Source organism: Pelodiscus sinensis, chromosome 3, assembly GCF_049634645.1.
Source record: "Pelodiscus sinensis isolate JC-2024 chromosome 3, ASM4963464v1, whole genome shotgun sequence".
In the NCBI taxonomy this organism is placed as follows: domain Eukaryota; kingdom Metazoa; phylum Chordata; order Testudines; family Trionychidae; genus Pelodiscus; species Pelodiscus sinensis.
In genome coordinates this window covers 96,351,929-96,372,860 of record NC_134713.1, presented here as the reverse complement: position 1 = coordinate 96,372,860, position 20,932 = coordinate 96,351,929, and the positions used below count along the sequence as shown (strand labels likewise).

Genomic DNA, 20,932 nt, shown 5'->3' with positions numbered 1-20,932 from the left:
AACCCTTCACTGATTCCAGCTACTGGATAACATTCAGTGGGGAGAAAAATCACTCTCGCTGGGGGTGAGGAGCAGGAGACAAGGAACAAGGAAGTTTAGGGAGCAAAGTGTGTGGGATAGAACAGATGACAAAATGGAAATGAGCAGGTTAATTAGGTAGAAAAAGAGAAGATGGGGAAAGAGAGGAGGAGCAGGGAAATGACAGAGAGGTAGGAGGGTGAAAAAGGAGCAGAACATAATTGTCCAACATCAGTCTTTGAGGGAAAGGAGGGGATTTCACTCACCCTAAGGTCTGTCTCCAAAAATCCCAGATTTTTAGCAGTATTATGATAATGAGGATCATGGTCGCAAATACTACAGCTATGATGAACACAACAGAGGAAAAGCACTGAGTCTGTTACAGTACAGATGTGTCATAAAGAAGATGATGCTTGAGCCTACTCATGTTTGCTTTCACATGAAATAGAGACTATATTATTGCCCTGTTATTTACAGAGGAGTTTTCAAAACTCACAGAAGGCAGTGAGCTCTCATGGAAAGTCAAGGTATTTGGACATCTCAGTGCTGCTTGTGCCTTCCCTCTATTATTTAATCAGCAAAGAGAAAATAAGGTGAGAGAAGAGGTCAGCCAAAAGAAAGTCTCAGATTTTTCAGTTTTGCAGGTGTAGAGTGAATGTGATGGCGGGGGAGGAGTGAAAAGAGGAAGGGGGTTGAGATGAACAGTAAAACCTATTTAGAGCCTGGGGCTACGAGGAGCTGGCAGTAGGTTGTGGGGAAGGGAGGTTTGAGAGCAGCCAGGGGGATGTCTGGAGAAAGAAAACATGTCTAAGGCCTGAAGTAAAAAAGAAAAAAATAACAAAGGGATATTATATGTAATTACAGGGTTCATATATTAAAACTATTTATTTCTTCATTAGGGAATCTTGCAAAGTGACTGGTCAATGACTATAATTTGTGAAAGTGCACTAATACCTTTTGTTATACAGTCCAAGCAGTTCTGTCTGACCCAAGATGTTGGGTTCAGGGTATTACAACAGTTATTGACAGGTAGCCACTTTTTATACAGTGCAGTATATCACTTTGTCAAAATGGAGGAGAAGGGTAGAGAGAGGAGAAAAGAAGAGGGATAGTGACTGACAGCATAATGTTTAAACTGTCAAATTCCTTATGAACAAATTAGATGATGCTTATCTAATTGATGTTTTGGAGGCAATCCAGGGTTTCATTTTATTTTATAAAATGTGATTTTTTTTTATTGGAACTGAAACAACGACTCCCCTGCCACTGATTGTATTCTCCTGACAAAGTGTTGTATCTGGTTAACAGGGAGTAAATGCCTTCCACAAGTTTCCACACCTACTTGGATGGAAAGGATCGGGATGGATTAATAACAGGCTCTTTTCTGAGGATAAGGGCAACCTGGTGTAAGCCTTTATGAAAAGGACTTATTGGGAAGGCTAACTAGGTTCAATCAGCAGGTTCAAGCTAGAGCTAGGCCACAATACCAAATTACAAAAGGCGGAATATGCTAGCACAAGCAGGTCCTTTCTGCTATTCCATTTACTTTGAATCATGTTGTGTTTTCATTTTGTTAAAACCTGTTGAAGTCAAATCCCTGACAATAAACACACAGCAGAGAAACTCTCTTTGTGAAAGGCTGTGGCTGTTGAATTGTTTTGAACAGTTGTGCCAATGTACAGTTTTCAAAGGCAATTTCCCTTGGTGCCTCTGAATGCTTTAAATGTGTTGTTTGGAACAGCTTTTCAGAAGACCATAGGCAAGTTTTGTTCCTGTTCCAGAAGGCTGATCCATCAGTAGAAGATTTTAGCTAGAGAATGAACAATTTGTTACTTCAAATACCTTTGGGTTATAGATTGTCTGGAAGGTTTTGGCTGAATATCAATGGGTGGTTAATGGCACTGTGGACGTAGGGGATACTGTTGCCTGGGAGAACCCAAAGGCCACAACCAGAGGGAAGACAAATAGTCTCACTTCCTCTGTTCAGAAACAAAGACTGAGGAATATGAAAACCTTTGAAAATTTAAGAGTTACAGCAACCGCATATTAGAGCTAATTGCCCGGACACTTTGCGAAATTTGATTTCAGTGTGGGGGGAACTTAATTTGCTCTTGGCAAACAAGGCAGAATGCTTAATTAAACTTAACAAAATACGTTTTTTGAGAGAGGAAACAGGACTGACAGAACTTTGGCTTATCAACAAAAAGAAAGAACACAAAGAGAAAAGGATTAGTGAAAATGAAGATCAAGAGAGGATCAGAAATATATTGGCTAAAATCCAGGAAACATTTGTTACACTTTATAAGCAACTCTTTTTCCCAAGTGTGTAGAAAAGAGGAACTAGATGATCTTCTCCTAAAGGGATATTGACCCTCTTCTCCCGCCCCCCCCCCGCAAACCTCCCTATGTGTTAGTGAACAGATGCCCTCTAGCTATCAAGGATGTGTTGGTGGCAATAGTCATTGAAATGTAAATGGGAGGTTCATAAAGAATTTATACAATCATGTTGATTAATATAGAGGATGTTAATGTGCGGAACCTTATGCATGATAGAGCGAACTTGCTCCATGATTAGCAGGAGCTTTTTTGGACCTTTCTTTTTGGTTAGCATGGGCTTGATTCTACATGGCTTTGCCCTTGGTACTTTTTACACTTGTGAAAATTAGATAAAATATGTTACCTTCTGATCTGATAGCATTTTGCACTTCGGCTGTGTCTGCACTGCACCCCTTTTCTGGAAAAGGGATGCAGATGAGACAAGTCAGAATTGCAAATGAAGCAGGGGATTTAAATATCCCCCGCTTCATTTGTATAAACATGGCTGCCGCCTTTTTCCGGCTCGGGGCTTTGCTGGAAAAAAACGCCAGTCTAGATGGGGATCTTTCGGAAAATAAAGCCTTTTCTGAAAGGTCCCTTATTCCTCTTAAAATCAGGAATAAGGGACCTTATGTAACCCACACACCTATTGGGGCTATGTCTACACTACAGAGTTTTTTAAAAAAAAAAACAGCCATTTTTCTGAAAAACATAAATTACACATTGCAATCGTGTTCTTTCGAAAGAAAATCGAAAGAATAGAGGGATTTTTCTGACATTGGTAAACCTTTTTCAACGAGGAAGAAGCCTTTTTCTGAAAGAGCTCTCTCAGAAAAAGCCGTGTGTGGACGGGGAAGAGGGAGTTCTTTCAAAAGAAGAGGAAAGAGGAAAAAGCACAGGTGCCCTCATGGCCACTCCGTCCATAGTAATTACAGCTTGAATGCGAGATAGCATCCACACTGAATGGATGCTATCTTTCGAAAAAGCAGATCGCTTTTTCAATTAGCTTTTGTGTGTGGATGCTCTCTCTCTGAAGTTTTTTTGGAAGATCTTTTCTGAAAAAAAGTTCTTCTGAGTTATCGTAGATAGTTCTCTGAAAACTTCCACACAGTGTGCAGCGGTGGTCAAAAAGGCAAATAGGATGTTAGGAATTATTAAGAAAGGGATAGAAAATAAGACCCAGAATATCTTACTGCCCCGTATAAAACTATGGTATGCCCACATCTTGAATACTGTGTACAGATGTGGTCTCCTCACCTCAAAAAAGATATTTTGGCCTTAGAAAGGATTCAGAAAAGGGAACTAAAATGATTAGGGGTTTGGAACCCATATGAAGAGAGGTTAAAGCGACTGGGACTTTTCAGTTTAGAAAAGAGGAGACTAAGGGGGGATATGATAGAGGTATATAAAATAATGAGTGGTGTGGAGAGGGAATAAATAAAAGTTATTTATTAGTTCCCATAATAGAAGAACTAGAGGACACCAAATGAAATTAATGGGTAGCAGGTTTAAAACTAATAAAAGAAAGTTCTTCTTCACACAGTGCATAGTCAACCTGTGGAACTCCTTGCCAGGGGAGGCTGTGAAGGCTAGGACTATAATAGAGTTTAAAGAGAAACTAGATAATTTCATGGAGGTTACGCCCATAAAAGGCTATTAGCCAGGGGATAGAAATGGTGTCCCTGGCCTCTGTTTGTCAGAGGATGAAAAGGATGGCAAGAGACAAATCGCTTGATCATTGTCTTCGGTCCACCCCCTCTGGGGCACCTGGTGCTGGCCACTGTTGGCAGACAGGCTACTGGGCTAGATGGACCTTTGGTCTGACCCAGTACGGCCATTCTTATGTTCTCATGTTTATGGAAGATCTCTTCCGGAAAAGCTTCTTCCGAAAGTAGCCTACAGTCTATACATAGCCTGGGTATGGCTTACTTTCCCATGTAGTAGCACTTAGACCACTTACAGCAAGAGATAAGAAGTGAGCTCTATAGCCTAAGCTGTGAGCTATCTGGCTTTGTAACTCATGCTGTAGAGGTTTCACAGTAAGTTTCTGAGGTCTCAGGTTTGTTCCACCTGCAGATGGTTATACAGGCACTGGAGAATCAGACCTTGTTCACAAAGACTGTGTCTACATTGGCACCCCTTTCCGGAAAAGGGATGCTAATGAGACACTTCGGAATTGCAAATCCACAGGGGATTTAAATATTCCCCGCGGCATTTGCATTTACATGGCTGCCGCTTTTTTCTGGCTCGGGGTTTTTGCCAGAGAAAAGTGCCAGTGTAGATGCGATTTTCTGGAAAATAAGCCCTTCTTCGGAAGATCCCTTATTCCTACTTTCAAGTTGGAATAAGGGATCCTCCGGAAAAGGGCTTATTTTCCGGAGAATCGCGTCTAGACTGGCGCTTTTCTCCGGCAAAAACCCCGAGCCGGAAAAAAGCGGCAGCCATGTAAATGCAAATGCCGTGGGGGATATTTAAATCCCCCGCGGATTTGCAATTCTGAAGTGTCTCATTAGCATCCCTTTTCCGGAAAGGGATGCCAATGTAGACACAGCCAAAGTGTGAAACAGAACAGTCATGCAAAGTTTTAAGCACCACTTAAATATCATATAAATGATGTAAATGCTACATAATGCAATGCAGTCCTTCTGCAGTGGGACAAATTTCACCATGAAACTTATTTAAGCCCATCTTTTTTTTTTAAACACCAGTAATAATAGGAGCCTAAAGTACTTGAACCTCAACAGAGAAGAATGAGAATAGTATTCTTAGTGAACAGGTGACAGTATATCAAAGCCTTCTGTAATAATCTAAACAGATTCCTAATTTAGTAAAAATTTGCACAGTAACAGCAGGGTTTGCCCTCAGGTGGTGGAGCCTATAGCTTAGGCAGCACAGATTACATGCTGATCATCACCTCAAGGAAATCAAGTGATCCCAGGGTCAAAGAGTAAAGGACAGGGCTTTGAGAGTATAATTGTGAGTAAGAGAAGGGAAAGATGGGCAGGAAGCCTGAGAGAAAACAAGAGAATACTTTTTAGGCCGGGAGGCCTTGGTTGGGAGAGATTCTGCTCAAGAAGCAGAGACAAGACAGACAGACAGACTAACCCACCCTCAGAGAGGAGGGGGCCGTGTCTATCGGAAACTGGGGTGAAGACTGTATAAATTTGCATTTTGCTTGGGAAGACTTTGCGTTAAACTACCAGGAGACACGGAAGGTGTGTCAGGGCCGGGAGGGCTTATGTGCACTTGAAGACTAAATCAAAGGCATCCCTGTGAACTGTGAATTCTTAAAGGGTCCCTGAAGATGGGATAGTTAAGAATGGCAGGGTAGTAGAGTGACTCCTGTCCACAAAGAGGGCTCCTAAGTGCGATCAGTGGCCACACTGCTGTATGTGTAAAAAAAAATTCAGGGAAGTCATTTTCTTTTTCCATTTTGTCAAGTCAATTCCAATTAAAACAGCAAACAATCACAAAAACCTTTTGAGGCTCAAGAAATTTGTGTCCATTTTGTTGTGGTTAAATCCCCCACCCCCGTTAGGGGATAAGGCCCAGATTTTTAAAATAATTACATGCTTATAGGATCTAGGCACCTCAATACCTTTAAAATCTGGGCCTAGGGGATTTATCCAAAATTCAGTAAGGTTAACTGGAAAACTGTCATTGATTTAAATAGGGTTTGGATCATTCAATAAGTAATAGAAGGTAAGAGGGGTATGCGTATAATATCTGAAACATTAAGTCTTTCTTGCACAATTTTTGCAGGGCTTATAAAATATATCAGTTAAGAAACCAATAAAGGTAAAACAGTAGTATTTCCTAAGACTGATACAGCTATAAACTATAAATGTGCTTATTCTACTGTAATATATTCCCCTGAATGCACAAAAACATGCAATCAGTACCCTTTTCCTGTATAACTGCATTCCCACTAGGAGCTGTACTGATTTAACTATAAAATCACAATCCTAGCTGAAATAGTTAAATATGTACAGAAACTATGTGTAGACAAGATCTGATCCTGGATTGGGAGACTGTGCTCTGATGCCACATACATTTTTAATTAATTTTGAGAATAAACTTGCACTTTCTGAGGATTTCACCCTTTAATCCCTATCCTCCATCCCATGAGGAAGAATTCCTATATGTAAATTCAATCGGGTAGAAGCTCTGTTATTGAAGGCTATGTTAAGTCACTCTGTGGAGAGTGATTACAGTATTTCTCCATCAAAAATAGTACTTCATCAAAGTATATAAATATTTACGTTGTGGATGGACAGATGGACTACAGTATTTTAGAAAACCAATGTGAAACTTACTTATAACTCAAAAGGAAATCCCGAACATTTTTGAACTGTTACAAAGGAAGGTACATATTTGTACCATGTAAACTTCCTGGTTTTACCCAGGAAAGGAATCAGATCCAGAGTACTCTAAGAGAGGGTTGTCTTGTGGTATCTTTGGCCTCCATCTGCACTCTTGAAGCACTAATGATCTTGCAGTTAGACAGGGATAAATCATTTTTAAAATGTGTTTCTGAGCTGTGCAGCAACCATGATAAATATCATAGGTGTAGCATGGTTCAGAAACATGAATTAAACACACAGTTCAGTCTGGCCTTTCCTGCAAACATTAACTGTGTTTAACTGTAAGTGAACTATAAATGTAGGTTCTGGACTGTGGACAGGACCCATGAATAACTGTAAGATGATATCAAGTTGTACTGGACATCTAATAAGTGATCTTCATTTCATAAGATTTCCAGTTTTACTTCCAAACCAAAGAGGGGTTTTAGCTAATTCAGTTGCTTATGCACATTAAACTTGTTATAGCTAGTTTATAAGACTTGTCATTTGGAAGAGGTAGGACACAACACAGCGGGGAGTGGGTGGCTCAAGGGATTAATGCCTCACCAGTCTTTCTCCTCTAAGGCCTTGTCTACACAGGCACATTGTTTTCAGAATAATCATTTCAGAATAATCATTGTGAATTTAAACAGATATTGTTATATAGCATGTTCAGTGGCATGTCAACAAGAGTTCTATGGCCTCAGTCCAGTTCCTAGAAAGTAGATGACCACTGTCACCTGATTTAGTACTAGATCACAGTGTGAGGCTATGTTTAGACTGCAGGCTTTTTTCAGAAGAACCATTTTTCAGAAGAGATCTTCCAAAAAAACTTCAGAGAGAGAGCATCCACACACAAAAGCTAATTGAAAAAGCGATCTGCTTTTTCGAAAGATAGCATCCATTCAGTGTGGATGCTATCTCGCATTCAAGCTGTAATTACTATGGACAAAGTGGCCATGAGGGCACCTGTGCTTTTTCCTCTTTCCTCTTCTTTTGAAAGAACTCCCTCTTTCCTGTCCACACACACCTTTTTCTGAAAGAGCTCTTTCAGAAAAAGGCTTCTTCCTCATAGAACAAGGATTGCCAACATCGGAAAAACCCCTCTGTTCTTTCGATTTACTTACGGAAGAATGTGATTGCAGTGTGCATGCAACTCAGGTTTTGTCGGAAAAACAAACGTTTTTCCGATAAAACGCTGTAGTGTGGACATACCCTGAGTCTCAGCAGTAAAGCAAAGAACTGAACCTGCCATAGAGACTGACTGTTCTCTTTCAATATTAGAGAAAGTTAGTATTTGAGGAGTACTGCCAGGAAGTATCAAGAATCTTATCCCACTGCTGTCCATGATAATACCTGTTCTGGGGATTAAAAATAAAAAACAAAAGACTTCAGAATTGGAGGCCGTCAATCTGGAAAACAGCCCCAAGAATTGAAAAAAAAATGTTTCTGGAAATAAGTGAAGTATATACTAACTAGCAAAGATTATCATCACATTTTTTACAAAATAATTAGCGTGAATCATAAGGGACTATTTATAATGAGTCATGCTGTGGTCAGAATTTTCATGTATCAAGCAGGTATTTTTCTCAAAGAATACCTTTTGGTGGTTTTCTTAGTTTTCAGTTATTCAGGATATATAGTTTCTTACCAGTATTGAGAGTTCCAAAGCAGTTGATACTATGAATACTTCAGATGCAGATTGTCAGAATTAACTGATCACGCAGCACTATGTTTCTCTATCCAGTGCAGCTCAGTACTTGCAAATTTTAAACCAGCTGAAACAAAGACAGTTGAATTGACTTCAGTGTTAATGTGTGGTGAGCAGGAAAACGTGCAGGTATGCAGAACCACTTTCCTGCTGATTGTTGTATCTGTATTGCACAGACTTCTTCCCTTAGCAGAGTTTCAACTGAACCTCTCTGCTCCATTCAACATGGGCCTGACCCAAAGGCCATTGAAGCCAATGGAAAGACTCCTACTGACCTCACTGCACTTTGGATCAGGTTTCTTGTACAAAATGTGTCAGTAGCCTTGCTCATTTACTTAACTGCCTATCATGAAAACAAATTGTTTTTAGGTGAGAGGTGGCACAATATTAAAAACTCTGAATACAGAGAAATGTGATCTCCTTAACTCTCATTCTGGTGGGCATCCACGCTCTGACACCTTTTAGAGGTTCAACAGTAGCAGTTTATGTAGGGAAGTGACTCAGACTTGCTGAAGTACATTTCAGCATGTGGAGTTCACTCATTCTGACATCAACCTAAGATCACTCCTTCCACTTCAAAAAACAATTGGAAATATTTGGTAGAGTTTTCTGTTTCTACTATCCATTTTAATGATGCCTCTTTCCTTGATTTTTTTTTTTACTTATTTTATACTATGTATTCTATGCTTCTGATAATATTTCATTATTTTCACTATTTATGTGGTAAGATAAGATGTTTTATAAATATAATTTATTGCTATTATTCCATTTTATAACAATCAGAGGTGAGCCTGCCCCCATGAAATTTCTCAGGATATTTATTTCCTTAAGAGCTAAAAAATATTTGTAAATATTGTGAATAGCAAAAACTGACTTTTTAATCCACATACACTATTTAAATGCTGCCTAATAATTGTGTAATGTTTGCAGCTGTGAGGAAAAAATACAGGTTTTTTTCCAGTTACTGCATATTTTTAATATGTAGAGCCTGATTCTGCATATAATATTCCCTCTGAAATGATAGTTTGGGGTATTGCAGTTCAGGATCCATAAAGTAGCTTTTATAGTAGCTGCCTCCTCCCCACCCTTGGTTTCCCTAAAGTATGGGGTGTATTGTGGGTGTGATGGGAGCATTTTGTGGAATAGCTGGGGGATCATTGCAGCCATCATAAATTAGCGGAGCACAGAGTATGTGCTAAATTACACCTGTGGTCACAATGGACCCCAGTGCAAAAGTGACTTTAAACCAGTTTTGTCAATCTTCCTCATCCCTCAGGTCCTGCACTGCGTGTAAATTAGCTAGATTAGAGGAACTGACCCCAAATGTTTCATCTCTTCTACTATATAAGTATATATCAATTGCATGTATGAAACAATGTGGTTTAGAAATGTATTATCTCTTTTTTGTTTTTTGACAGACTTTTGATCCCTTGCTGACTCATAAAAAGAGACTTGGCAGGGGTGGAGAGATGGCCCATGTCAACTTGTGCCCCAGTCTTGATAGCAGTGAAAAACCAATGCCTTGAACTGAAAGTCTGTTTCAGCCTTTGTTTCAGAAGATACCCTTTCGTTTCTTAAAATAAATTGAGTGCAAATTTTGGCTTTGCCCCAATTTCATATGTGTTCCTTTAGCAAAAATATTTTGTTTCTGAGACATTCTTACAGTTTAACTTTTGAGCTTTTTCTGCCAGTATATTTAAGAGAGTTTATATTGTGCCTCAGACTTTCAAAACCACCTACCTAAATGATATCTGCAAATTCTGCACAAAAAAGTTTTTGTTTTGCATATTTAAAAAGGTTTTGCATATTAAGATGGGTACATCCATAGGTAAATATGTTCATTTATGCATGCAGATGCAGCCCATTTTAAAATAAATGTATACCACTTTGTATTCACTGTGCACTGAGGGTTTTTCACAGCACAGTATACATGGTGATTTCAGAGTTATCAAATATATGTCAAATCACAATAAAAAATAGTCCTTGGGCCAAACCTGTTCCTATTCATAACCAAACTCTTCAATATTCAGTGACTCTAAGATCGTAAATTTGCCACAAAATTCAACTCTGGAATCTAAGCTTACATAAGGGACTGGGGGAGGGTTGCTTATCCTTATGATTGTGAAAAAACTTACCAAATGTGAACTAAGAGCAATAGGTACAGCGTTGTCTTTCTGATTCTGCAGAGAGCCTAAAATTATTGCTCTGACTAGTGAGGAATGGGTTGTTAACTTTGAAATCTAATGAGGATAGTAGGTATAAATATAAATTTATAGCATGGCATCATTGTAGGCTTTTTAACTCAACACCTTAATACAACTTTTTCCAGTCTATTCAGGAATGAAATATTCTTTCATTGCTTTGGTTTTTTCCACCTTAAAATTGTTTTGCAGTGTTTTTTGATACTCTTATATCTTCTTGGCCTGACTTTAGTCATTTCTCAATTTCTGGTATATGGGATCTTTTAGGGTCTTTAGCACCTGTTGGTTGTATTATTTCCCACACTTTGTGAGGTCATGTGATAACACCTGCTGCAGAATTAAAAGGCTTCTACTGAGACACCAACCACAAAAGCAGACTGTGGTTTTGAGAAAAGCACATCATGCTGAGGGTGACATCCAGCACTGTTGTGACACCACCTGCTTCCATGTTTGAAGTAGTCTCTTAAGCAGTGTGAATCATGTTCGACATGCTAACGCCAAAGGGCCAGTGCAAAACTTTGACAATAGTGTAAATAGTTTAAAAGGAAAAAAATAGATAAGGGAAATTTTTAAGCAACAGAGTTTATATTTATAGATTTGAAGGATGCACAAAGCTAGATTAAGTCAATCTGAAACCCTAAGCATCCCCCAACATAGACCTTCCTTTTTAGGGGCTCTGCTCCCTTGGTATAGCCCTATCTCTGCTTGGGGTGGCAATGGCAGGGCTAGCAATAGAAAGTCTGTCTGGTGTGTTTGTGGGAAACTGAAGTGTTCTTCTTTGGAAGCATGGAAATTCCCTTCCTCCTGGCTCACTGTTCATTGACTTCAGATGACCTGAGGTCAGAAGGAGGGGAAAAATAGCCCTCCTCCTGAGGGCTTAAACAGAAAACTTGAACAAAGAACTACCTACCTCCATAGCAGCGCTCTAATGAGATAGCAACAGTGAAATCCCTGTATTCCCCACATACAATCATCTGCTGGGATGGCCTCAACTGGAGGCTCCAGCAGGCAGAAACCCCAGGTCTCCCCCCCAGCCAGTGTTTGTGTAGCTACACAATAGTGTTTGAGAGATACACATTGACAAAAAACCATGAGAAACAGTGACAAATTTCAGAGACCAATAAAATTGAAGGTGCTTGTCTGCATCTTTAGATGCCCAAATACCTTTAAAATTTGCCCCTTGGTTTCTTTGTGCCTCTCTGATCCATTTGTAAAATGTGGATAATACTGTCTACCTTAGGGGGATATTGTGGGATAAACATACCAGAGATTGTGAGGAGCTCAGTTACTATGGTAGTGTGGTCCATATTTTGTATCAATTAAGGCAAGTGGAGATGAAGGCCTGCCTAAAGTTTTTAGCATAAGTGGAGTAAAGGCAGTGTAGGACAAAGGTGCCCTTGCACAGCTAGTAATAAGCACATTGGAGATGAAGCCTATTCTAGGACCTTTTACAGGCCATTTATTTTGATGAGCACAGAGCCCTTATTGCAGGTAGTGTGCAAAACCATCAACAGTTGTCACAGTAAAATTGCATAACCATTCATTTAATATTGTGGAGGAGAAGTTTCCACTAATGAGTGAGATTCGTTGAAAACACTGTAGCATCTACAGTATTAGCAATTAAATGAACCAAACAATTTTTAAAAGAGAAAAATGTAGTGTATATTAAGATGTGCTGAGTCCATTTATTTTGACATCTATGGTTTAGTTGTAATTTTTTATGTTCAAAGGGAACCATGAGTAATAACCAGAAGTTGCAGAGTATGGGATATGCTCTTCTTAAATAGGTGTATTTTGATGTAGTATCTCAGGTCACCCTCATCTCTCCCACAACTGAGGCTACGTTTAAACTGCAGGCTTCTTTGAGAAGAAGCTTTTCAAGAAGAGATCTTCTGTAAAGCGTGTATCCACACTGCCAAAGCGCATTCAAAAAGTGATCTGCTTTTTCAAAAGCTAGCGTCCATTCAGTGTGGATGCTATCTCACCTGTAAGCTGTGATTCTTATGGATGGAAAGGCCACCAGGGCAGTTGTGCTTTTTCCCCCTCATCTTTCAAAAGAACTCCCTCTTCCCTGTCCACACATGCCTTTTTCTGAAAGAGCTCTTTTGGAAAAAGGCTTCCTCGTAGAAAGTGGTTTACTAATGTCAGGAAAAACCCTCTGCTCTTTTGAAAGAATGTGATTGCAGTGTGTATGTAAGTGAAGTTTTTTCAGGAAAATGTCTGTTTTTCTGAAAAAGCTCTGTGGTGTAGCAGCCTCAGAGTAGCACCTTGATTCCCTGATTCTTACTCTGTAGTCCACTTCTGCTATGAAGTCAAATCAACATTTGAATTCTTCCATCCATCTTCAACCATCCCACTCCTGAAAAGTGGTGCTCTGGCTTCACTTCCTAACCTTCTGCTCTATGTTTGGTTTTCCAGATGCTGCAGAGTTTCTGTAAACAGGTAATAGAGCACCAGGCTTCACTACAGTATGCAGGAGGTGAAGCAAAGATCACATGCAAGTAGCAGGAAATCACCAATGACAAGAACAAACTGGAAATATAATGTACCATCTTGATAGACATTTAAAATACAGGTAAAACATCATAGATGTTTTCATCTGCTAGATGGGGCCAGCAGCAGCCAGGGCCAAGTTCAATATATAGGGGTTCCTTTCCAACCATCCCACACAGATCTGGCTTGAGTTCACACCCAGTAACCTGGGAAATTCATACTTCATGACAGGGCACCTTTGAGGGCCAATGCTTTCCCACTCACAAGCACAGAGTCTGAGTGTAGAAAAGAAATTTTAATAAAGGGAAAGGAAGTAATTTGGCATTAATTTGAGAAAATACCACAGGGTTCATAAACAAAAAAAACATGAGTAGAAGTCTCCCCCCTGCCCAGTAGGTTAGGTAATGACTTTTTCCTCTCAGGCTCTTAAGTCCAGTAACCTAAACATCCCCTTCACATGCCCAACCCTTCTCTTCTCCCTACTCAGTCATTGCCTTGGTCATGGTAGACCCAGAGTTCAGGGGTGCATATGCAGAGGTCATCCTGTGTGGGAGGAGATAGAGAAGCTTCTTATTCCACTGATCACTCGCCATCTACCTGTTCATTGCTGCTGCCCTGCTGGCTCTCAGTCATCATCCACTGCCATCCACTTCGTGGCTACGACTGTGACCATCAGTCCAAATGATTTCAGCTCCCAGTGATTTCAACTCTTAGCAAGCAGGGTAGAACACAACTCCAACACCATTAATATGCAAAGAGGGGCACCCAATCGTGCCTATTTAGCTCTGTTCTTTGATCTTTGGGAGGGAGGAGGGTTGTTAAACCATTCCAGCCATATAGTCAGCTGACCAAAATAACCTTCCCTTGCTTCTTCCCCGATAGAGCTCTGAAACTCAAGCCTGTGCATTTGCAAGATTCTGCTAACTGTGCACCCTTCCATTTGGAACAACTCAGCCCAGTCCTACTTTTCTGTATTTCCACAAAATTACAAACATTGGTAACTATATTTAGCTATCCCTGCATTTAATACAAACATAGCTGGTGTTGGGTCACAAAATAAGTTGATTACAATGAGCAAAATACTGTTCCATCTGGATATCTAACAAATCTATGTAAATACAGTTTGTTCCTGCTTTGCTTAGACGCACCCAGGGTTTCGCTCCCATTCTAGCTAGCTGAATGGAAGCATTTCTTCAGACCCTGCTTACACATCCAGGGAAGATGAGCCATACGTCTCTACGGCTTTGTATACACTGCAAGTTTTTGCAGCAGAAAATATGCTAATGAGGGACTCATTAGCAGGGCTCAACAAATAATACAATCTACTCGCCACAGGCGAGTAGATCATAACCCAGAAGAGTCAGGTTTGGGCGATCTGTGCATGCGCAGATTGCCGGACAGCGCAGCTGGTGAGTGGGGCTTGCCGCGGTTCGGCAAGCCCTGCTCATTAGCATGAGTCATGATGTCATTAGCATATTTTCTGCCAATTCTTTTTGCACAAAAAGCAGCAGTGTATCCGTTTCTGTTTTGCGCAAAAAAACCCCCCCAAAACAAAAAACCCCCACCACATCACACCTTTTGTGCAAGATCCTTATGCCTTTCCGGTAGGCACCCCCTACGCCCCTGGTTCTGACACCTATGGCTATGTGCACACAGTTTCCATTGGCTTCACCAAGTTTTTCCACATACTCAACCAACAGAATAATGTATTCCCAAATTCTAAAGTACACTTCTACTGTGTCCCAATGCTTTGCTGAGCCATACCACTGCACTTATACAAATCTATATACATTTTGGTTTTTGCTAGGATTGGGCCGCCTTTTCAAGTCATGATGGGAAAAGGAGTATTAAGCAAACAGATTGGCTGAGTCTAGACTGGCAAGTTTTTCCACAAAAGCAGCTGCTTTTGCGGAAAAACTTGCCAGCTGTCTATACTGGCCGCTTGAAGTTCCTCAAGAACACGGACTTCCGACTGTCTGAAATCAGTGCTTCTTGCGGAAATACTATGCTGCTCCCGTTCGGGCAAAAGCCCTCTTGCGCAAATGCTTTTGCACAAGAGGGCCAGTGTAGACAACGCGGTATTGTTTTGCGCAAAAAAGCCCCAATGGCGAAAATGGTGATCGGGGCTTTCTTGCGCAAAACCACGTCCAGATTGGCACGGACGTTTTTCCGCAAAAAGTGCTTTTGCGGAAAAGCGTCCGTGCCAATCTAGACACTCTTTTCCGCAAATGCTTTTAACGGAAAAACTTTTCCGTTAAAAGCATTTGCGGAAAATTATGCCAGTCTAGACATAGCCATTATGTATGCACTGTATTTATGTTACAGAAATGACCATTTTAAAAATACCTGATTGATTCCAGGTGCAAAATTGGTTATAATTAGAAGATTAGGCCAAACACCACCTAATATTACCTACCTGTTTCCTGTTCTTTTTGGAAGAACCTTTATCAGTGTGAAAGTCCTTCAAGTGCTTCTGTTCTGTCTTCCATAGTAGATGTTGCATTGGTTCAACCTATCAAATAGAAATCATTTGTGAGCCTGATGCAAAGCCCATGGAATTCAGTGTGAGCTTTTACAGTGACTTTAATGGGATTTGGATCAGAACAACAAAGCAACAAGACCATAAATCCTATAAATCTCAGTTCCTTAAAATAGAAGTTGCCTTATGTCTTTCAGGGTTTGTCTACCCTATAGCCACTTCAGCTGCTTAGCTGTAGCACTGCAGGTTTTTTCACCACTCCAAGGCTATGTCTAGACTGCAAGCTTCTTTCGAAAGAGCCTCTTTCGAAAGAGAGCGTCTAGACTACAACACGCGGATCGGAAAATCGATCCACTTTTTCGAAAAAGAGCGTCCTGACTGCTGGACGCTCTCTCGAAATTAAAAGCCACCCGGAACCGCTTCTGCCAGGGCATGGGGGCAGCATTTCCTTCCGGGTGCTGCTGCCTGCCTGCCCTTTGCAGAGACGTGGCGTGGTTCAAGGGACACTCCTGAACACCCGTTGCTCTGCTCCTGCAGCTGCCTTTGCTGTCCCTCTAGGAGGTAAGCAAGGCATTGCAGTGCTGGTTTGGAGTGCTCAGTTTCCTGGGACACCCCAGCAGCTTTTTTCTCTGGAGGTTTTTCTGTTTGAGACCCATTTTTTTGGCATGGAGCCAGAGCTGCCCCTGGGCAGGCGATGGCCCCACACCATCATACTGCAACTGTTGCTGCATCTGCATGACACAGTCATGAGGCTACTTCCCCATCTGGACCCAGACCAGAGGTACGAAGGGCTCCTCCGTCAAGCAGCCGCACTGCCCTTGCCTCCAAACTTCTTTGTGGACAGGCGTGTTTGGAGGCTTGACACCAGCTCTGACTGGTGGGACCGGCTCATGAGGGAGATCTGGGATGACCAAGAGTGGCTACGCAACTTCAGGATGCGAAAGACCACTTTCCAGGAGCTGTGTACCTGGCTCGCCCCTGCTCTGCAACGGCAAGACACCCACCTGCGGCCCGCTATCCCCCTGGAAAAGAGAGTCGCCATTGCCCTCTGGAAGCTGGCAACCCCCGACAGCTACCGCTCCGTGGGACACCAATTTGGAGTGGGCAGGTCTACCGTAGGATCCATCCTGATGGAGGTAAGTCATTGTCTGGGGACAGTCACAGTTTGGGGTGGGCGGAAGGGAGACTGTCAGGAAGGGCCAAGTGGAGTGGGAGTGGGAGGGAGCTCCTCCACTCACCCTGAATTGTTGGGGGGGGTTCTGAGGAGGGGATTCCCGGGGTGTTTGAGAGGGAAGGTGGGTGGTGGGTTCTCCTCCTAAGAGATAAGGCACCCCTTCTAACATTTTGTTGTCTGTCTCGTTCTGCAGGTGGTGAGGGCCATCAATTCGGAGCTGCTCAACAGGCTCATCTGTCTAAAAGATCTGGACAGCGTCATGGCCGGCTTTGCTGCCCTTGGCTTCCCGAATTGTGGAGGAGCGCTCGATGGGACACACATTCCAATCCGTGCACCGCCCCATCGAGCAGCCCAATTCATTAACAGAAAGGGCTACTTTTCTATGGTCCTCCAGGCCCTGGTCGACCATCATGGCCAGTTTTCTGACATTTGTGTTGGGTGGTCAGGGCGGGCACATGATGCCCGCATCTTCAGGAACTCGTACCTCTACCGGAGGCTTCAGGCAGGAACATTTTTCTCGCATCACGACTTTGCGGTTGGGGATGTGCACATGCCGGTGTGTATAGTGGCTGATGCCGCCTACCCCCTGATGCCGTGGCTGATGAAGCCCTACACCGGCCACCTGGATGCGAGCAAGGAGCAGTTTAATGCTCACCTTAACCAGGCTCGCAACCAGGTGGAATGTGCGTTTGGACGTTTAAAAGGCAGATTCCGGTGCTTGCTCACACGCCTAGACATGGGGGTGAGCAACATCCCTGAGGTGGTGGCTGCGTGTTGCATTCTCCATAACCTGGTGGAGAGGAAAGGGGAGGCCTTCCTACCAGGGTGGGGTAGAGGTGCTGATGGCCAGGAGAGGCACTTTGCCCAGCCCCGGACAGCTGCCATCTGCCAGGCTCACCGGTCTGCTGTTGGCATACAGGAGGCCCTACGGGAGCAATTCTCAAGTGGAGGCCACTGACTCTACTGAGGGGCTTCTGCCCGGGGACTGGGCCCTGGCCCAATAGAAGCTTCCCTCCACAACCCATCTCCTGACCCTGTTTGGACAAATCATTAACACCAGGGTTTGTCTCAAAATAATATGTTCTGTTTAATTTTTTTAAATATCTCTCAAAAAATAGTATAACTGTTGCAAACATAAAAAAGCTTTTGTTCATTTTTGATGTTGACAAAACTATGTACAATAAACATTTTTTTGAACACTTTCTTTGTGATTTAACTGGGGTGATGGAGGTGCTTGAAACCTGGAGGGGGGAAGGGGACTTGAAACCTGGAGGGTGGAAGGGGATCAGGTTGCACGGTGCTTGCCTGATTTCCCTCTCCTGCCTGGGCCTCGTGTTCGGGGTGCACCATGGCCACGGGATCGGGTGGTGTACCTGTCGGTTGGCTGGCTGGGGTGCTCTTGGGACGTGGAGGCCTGGGGGAGAGGAGGGCCAGGGGGGGAAAGGGATGCTGTTGTGGAAGGGGGGTTTGGTGGGGCGGAGTCATGGGGTCCTGGAGGAGCAGGACCAGGCACAGGCGCAGGCAAGCCGCAGACCTCCCTGAGAGTGGCAGTCAGGGACGTGCGCTGCTGGACCAGCTCCTCCATCAGCCGGTCACGCCACCGATCCTCTGCCTCCGCCCTCTCTCTCAGGATGGAGTTGAGCTCCTGCACGGCCTCCACGTGCTGCCTCAGGATGTCCGCATAGACACGCCTGTGTCTGCGGCTCCCATGTCCCCGAGATGGAGATGGAGGTGGGGCTGGGGTGCTGCGGCCCTCTTGCATGGCTGGTCCGGCTGTGGAGGAAAAGAAGAAGACACAATCAGTCCTAAAAAACTGGACTCTGTAGCACTTAAAATACTAACAGGATGGTTTCTTAGGGGATGAGCTTTCGTGGGCCAGACCCACTTCCTCAGATCAGAGTAACACGGCTACATTTCTATCACAATCAGTCATGTGTGCAACAGCTGTCCAAAAGGGCATGCCCTCTCCTTGAGACAGGGGAATCAGACATTCTGAAGGTAACACCGTGTGTGACCTGGGCATCAGCCTGAGCATGACAGGTTTCCCTTGTGCATCACCCACTGTGCACCCACCTACCTCCCCTCCCCCCCCCGGGTGTTACACAACCTCACTGCACTCACCTGCTGCTTCCTCTCCTGTGCCAGATGACACCTGGGAGGCCTCTGGGGTCTGGGTGACTGGCTCCAGGGTGAGGGTCGCCGTCTCCTCACTGTCCTCCTCCTCTGGCACCATGTCCCCGTTTCCAGACTGCTCTGGGTCCTGCTCGGGAGCGTCCACCACAGGGTCTGCCAATCCTGACTGGACAAAACGCCGTGGTGTGCGTGCTTCACCACTGCCACCCAGGATCTGGTCCAGCTCGCTGTAATAAGGGCAGTAGTAGGGGGCTGCACCAGAACGGGAGCTCTCCTCACTGGCCTTGACGTACCCTTGCCGCAGCTCCTTAACTTTGGAGCGCACCTGGTCCTGGGTGCGGGGGTAGTGTCCCTTCTGGGCCAGGGCCTCTGCCATGTGGCCATAAATGTCGGCATTTCGCCGCCGGCTTTTGAGGGCTTGTAAGGCCTCCTCCTCTCCCCAGAGCTCCAGAAGGGTCTTGAGCTCTGGCCCAGACCAGGATGGTGCCCGGCATTTGGAGCCCCTGGCTGGGTCCCCAGAAGGCTCTGTGGAAGGGCCAGGAGGGTCTTGGGGCTGGGACATGCTGCAGCAAAGTAGCCGTGTGCTCTGGCTCCTTTGCTGCAACAAGTGGCTGTGAGGGTGCCTGTCCCTTTAAGAAATGGCTGCAGACAGGAACCAGAGACATGCAAGCCATGCCCCAGACTGTCCACCAGGGCTTCTTTCTGGAGGCCAATATTTTCGAAAAAATGGCCTCCCCCCGTCCACACTCACTTATTTTCGACGGATCTCCGTCGAAAAAGGCGTTCTTCCTCGTGGAATGAGGTTTACCGCCGTCGAAAGAAAAGCCGCGTTCTTTCGATTTAATTTCGAAAGAACGCGGCTGCAGTCTAGACGCAGGTGAAGTTTTTTCGAAAAAAGGCTACTTTCTTCGAAAAAAACCCTGAGTCTGGACACAGCCCAAGAGGCAGATGCTAGAAAAATCCTTTTGGTAACCTTCTAAAAACTACATAGGAGGTTAGATCAACTAACTGTGGTGGTCACAGCATGAAATTTTTTATAGCCCCTTGTTGCAGAGCTGACTCACCACCCTGGCACCTCCAACCAGTTGTCCTGGGAAGTAGCTCTCTTGCCTCACTGGACGCCTCTCTCTAGGTGGTGTCTTCCTGCATTTCTCCTTGGTCACGGCATCTTCTTCCAGGCACTGCCCTCTGGCAGTGTCCACATCAGTGTCTAAGCCCCTTTTCCAGGAGTTCATTATTTACTGCACTCACCCTGCAGGGTCCTCTCTTTCCCAGGGCACCCTGCTCTCTAAGGGTACGTCTACACTACAGCGCTAATTCGAACTAAGCTAATTCGAACTAGCGCATCTAGAACTAAAAACTAGTTCGAATTAGCGTTTTGCTAATTCGAACTAGCGCGTCCACACTGATTGGACGCAGGGGGGCATTTAAGGGCAGCTGAAACCGGTTCTGGCAGGGCATCAGGTCAGTAGTTGCTTTGTGTGGCTGCTGTCTGAGGCTATCTGAGGCTCGAGCTTAAAGGGACCCCCCTGGACAGCCGGTTCTCAGCTTTTCCTGCTTGCTTGCCAACCTCGCCGAGGGACAGCAAAGTGTCGGTCTCTGTGCCCGTCTGTGTCGGTGCTTCCCTTCGGGGGGGCCGCCGCAGGTGGCAACATGGAGCCACGGCTCGCCCTGCACCTTCTGGTGCACGTTCTGGACTTGCTGCTGCAAGCCTGCCAGCAATGGCTCGAGGCTGCCTGGCACCACCTGGTGAACGTCAGCCCCCTGCCTCTCCGCCTGGCCGCCCTGGGGGCCGTGGAGGAGCCGCCGCGGTGCCCCAGCACCGGCGTGCCCCGCCGCATCTGGCGTCTGGACACCAGCACCGACTGGTGGGACCGCATCGTCCTGGAGCGCTGGGAGGACTGACAGTGGACCCAGAACTTCAGGATGAGGAGGGACACCTTCCTGGAGTTCTGCGAGTGGCTCGCCCCTGCCCTGCGCAGAAGGGACACTCGCATGAGACCCTCCATCCCCCTCCAGAAGCGGGTGGCCATCGCCCTCTGGAAGCTCTCCACGCCGGACAGC

General features: G+C 44.3%; 2 long non-coding RNA genes across 3 annotated transcripts in view; one reads left to right on the top strand and one right to left on the bottom strand.

Moving 5' to 3' along the window:
• The window catches only part of LOC142827886 (uncharacterized), an 82,430-nt gene that overhangs the window by 42,359 nt on the left and 19,139 nt on the right, over nucleotides 1–20,932 (bottom strand). The window contains exons 2-4 of one of the 2 annotated variants that reach the window (XR_012902680.1): nucleotides 15,499–15,594; nucleotides 12,877–13,021; nucleotides 8,329–8,455 (exon numbers count right to left, since the gene is read on the bottom strand). This is a non-coding gene — a long non-coding RNA (uncharacterized LOC142827886). The remainder of the gene's footprint in view (nucleotides 1–8,328; nucleotides 8,456–12,876; nucleotides 13,022–15,498; nucleotides 15,595–20,932) is intronic. The other variant, XR_012902681.1, reaches the window with a different exon arrangement.
• LOC142827887 (uncharacterized) lies at nucleotides 497–14,639 on the top strand. The gene is made up of 3 exons (XR_012902682.1): nucleotides 497–611; nucleotides 13,008–13,164; nucleotides 13,965–14,639. It is a non-coding gene; the product is annotated as an uncharacterized LOC142827887 (long non-coding RNA).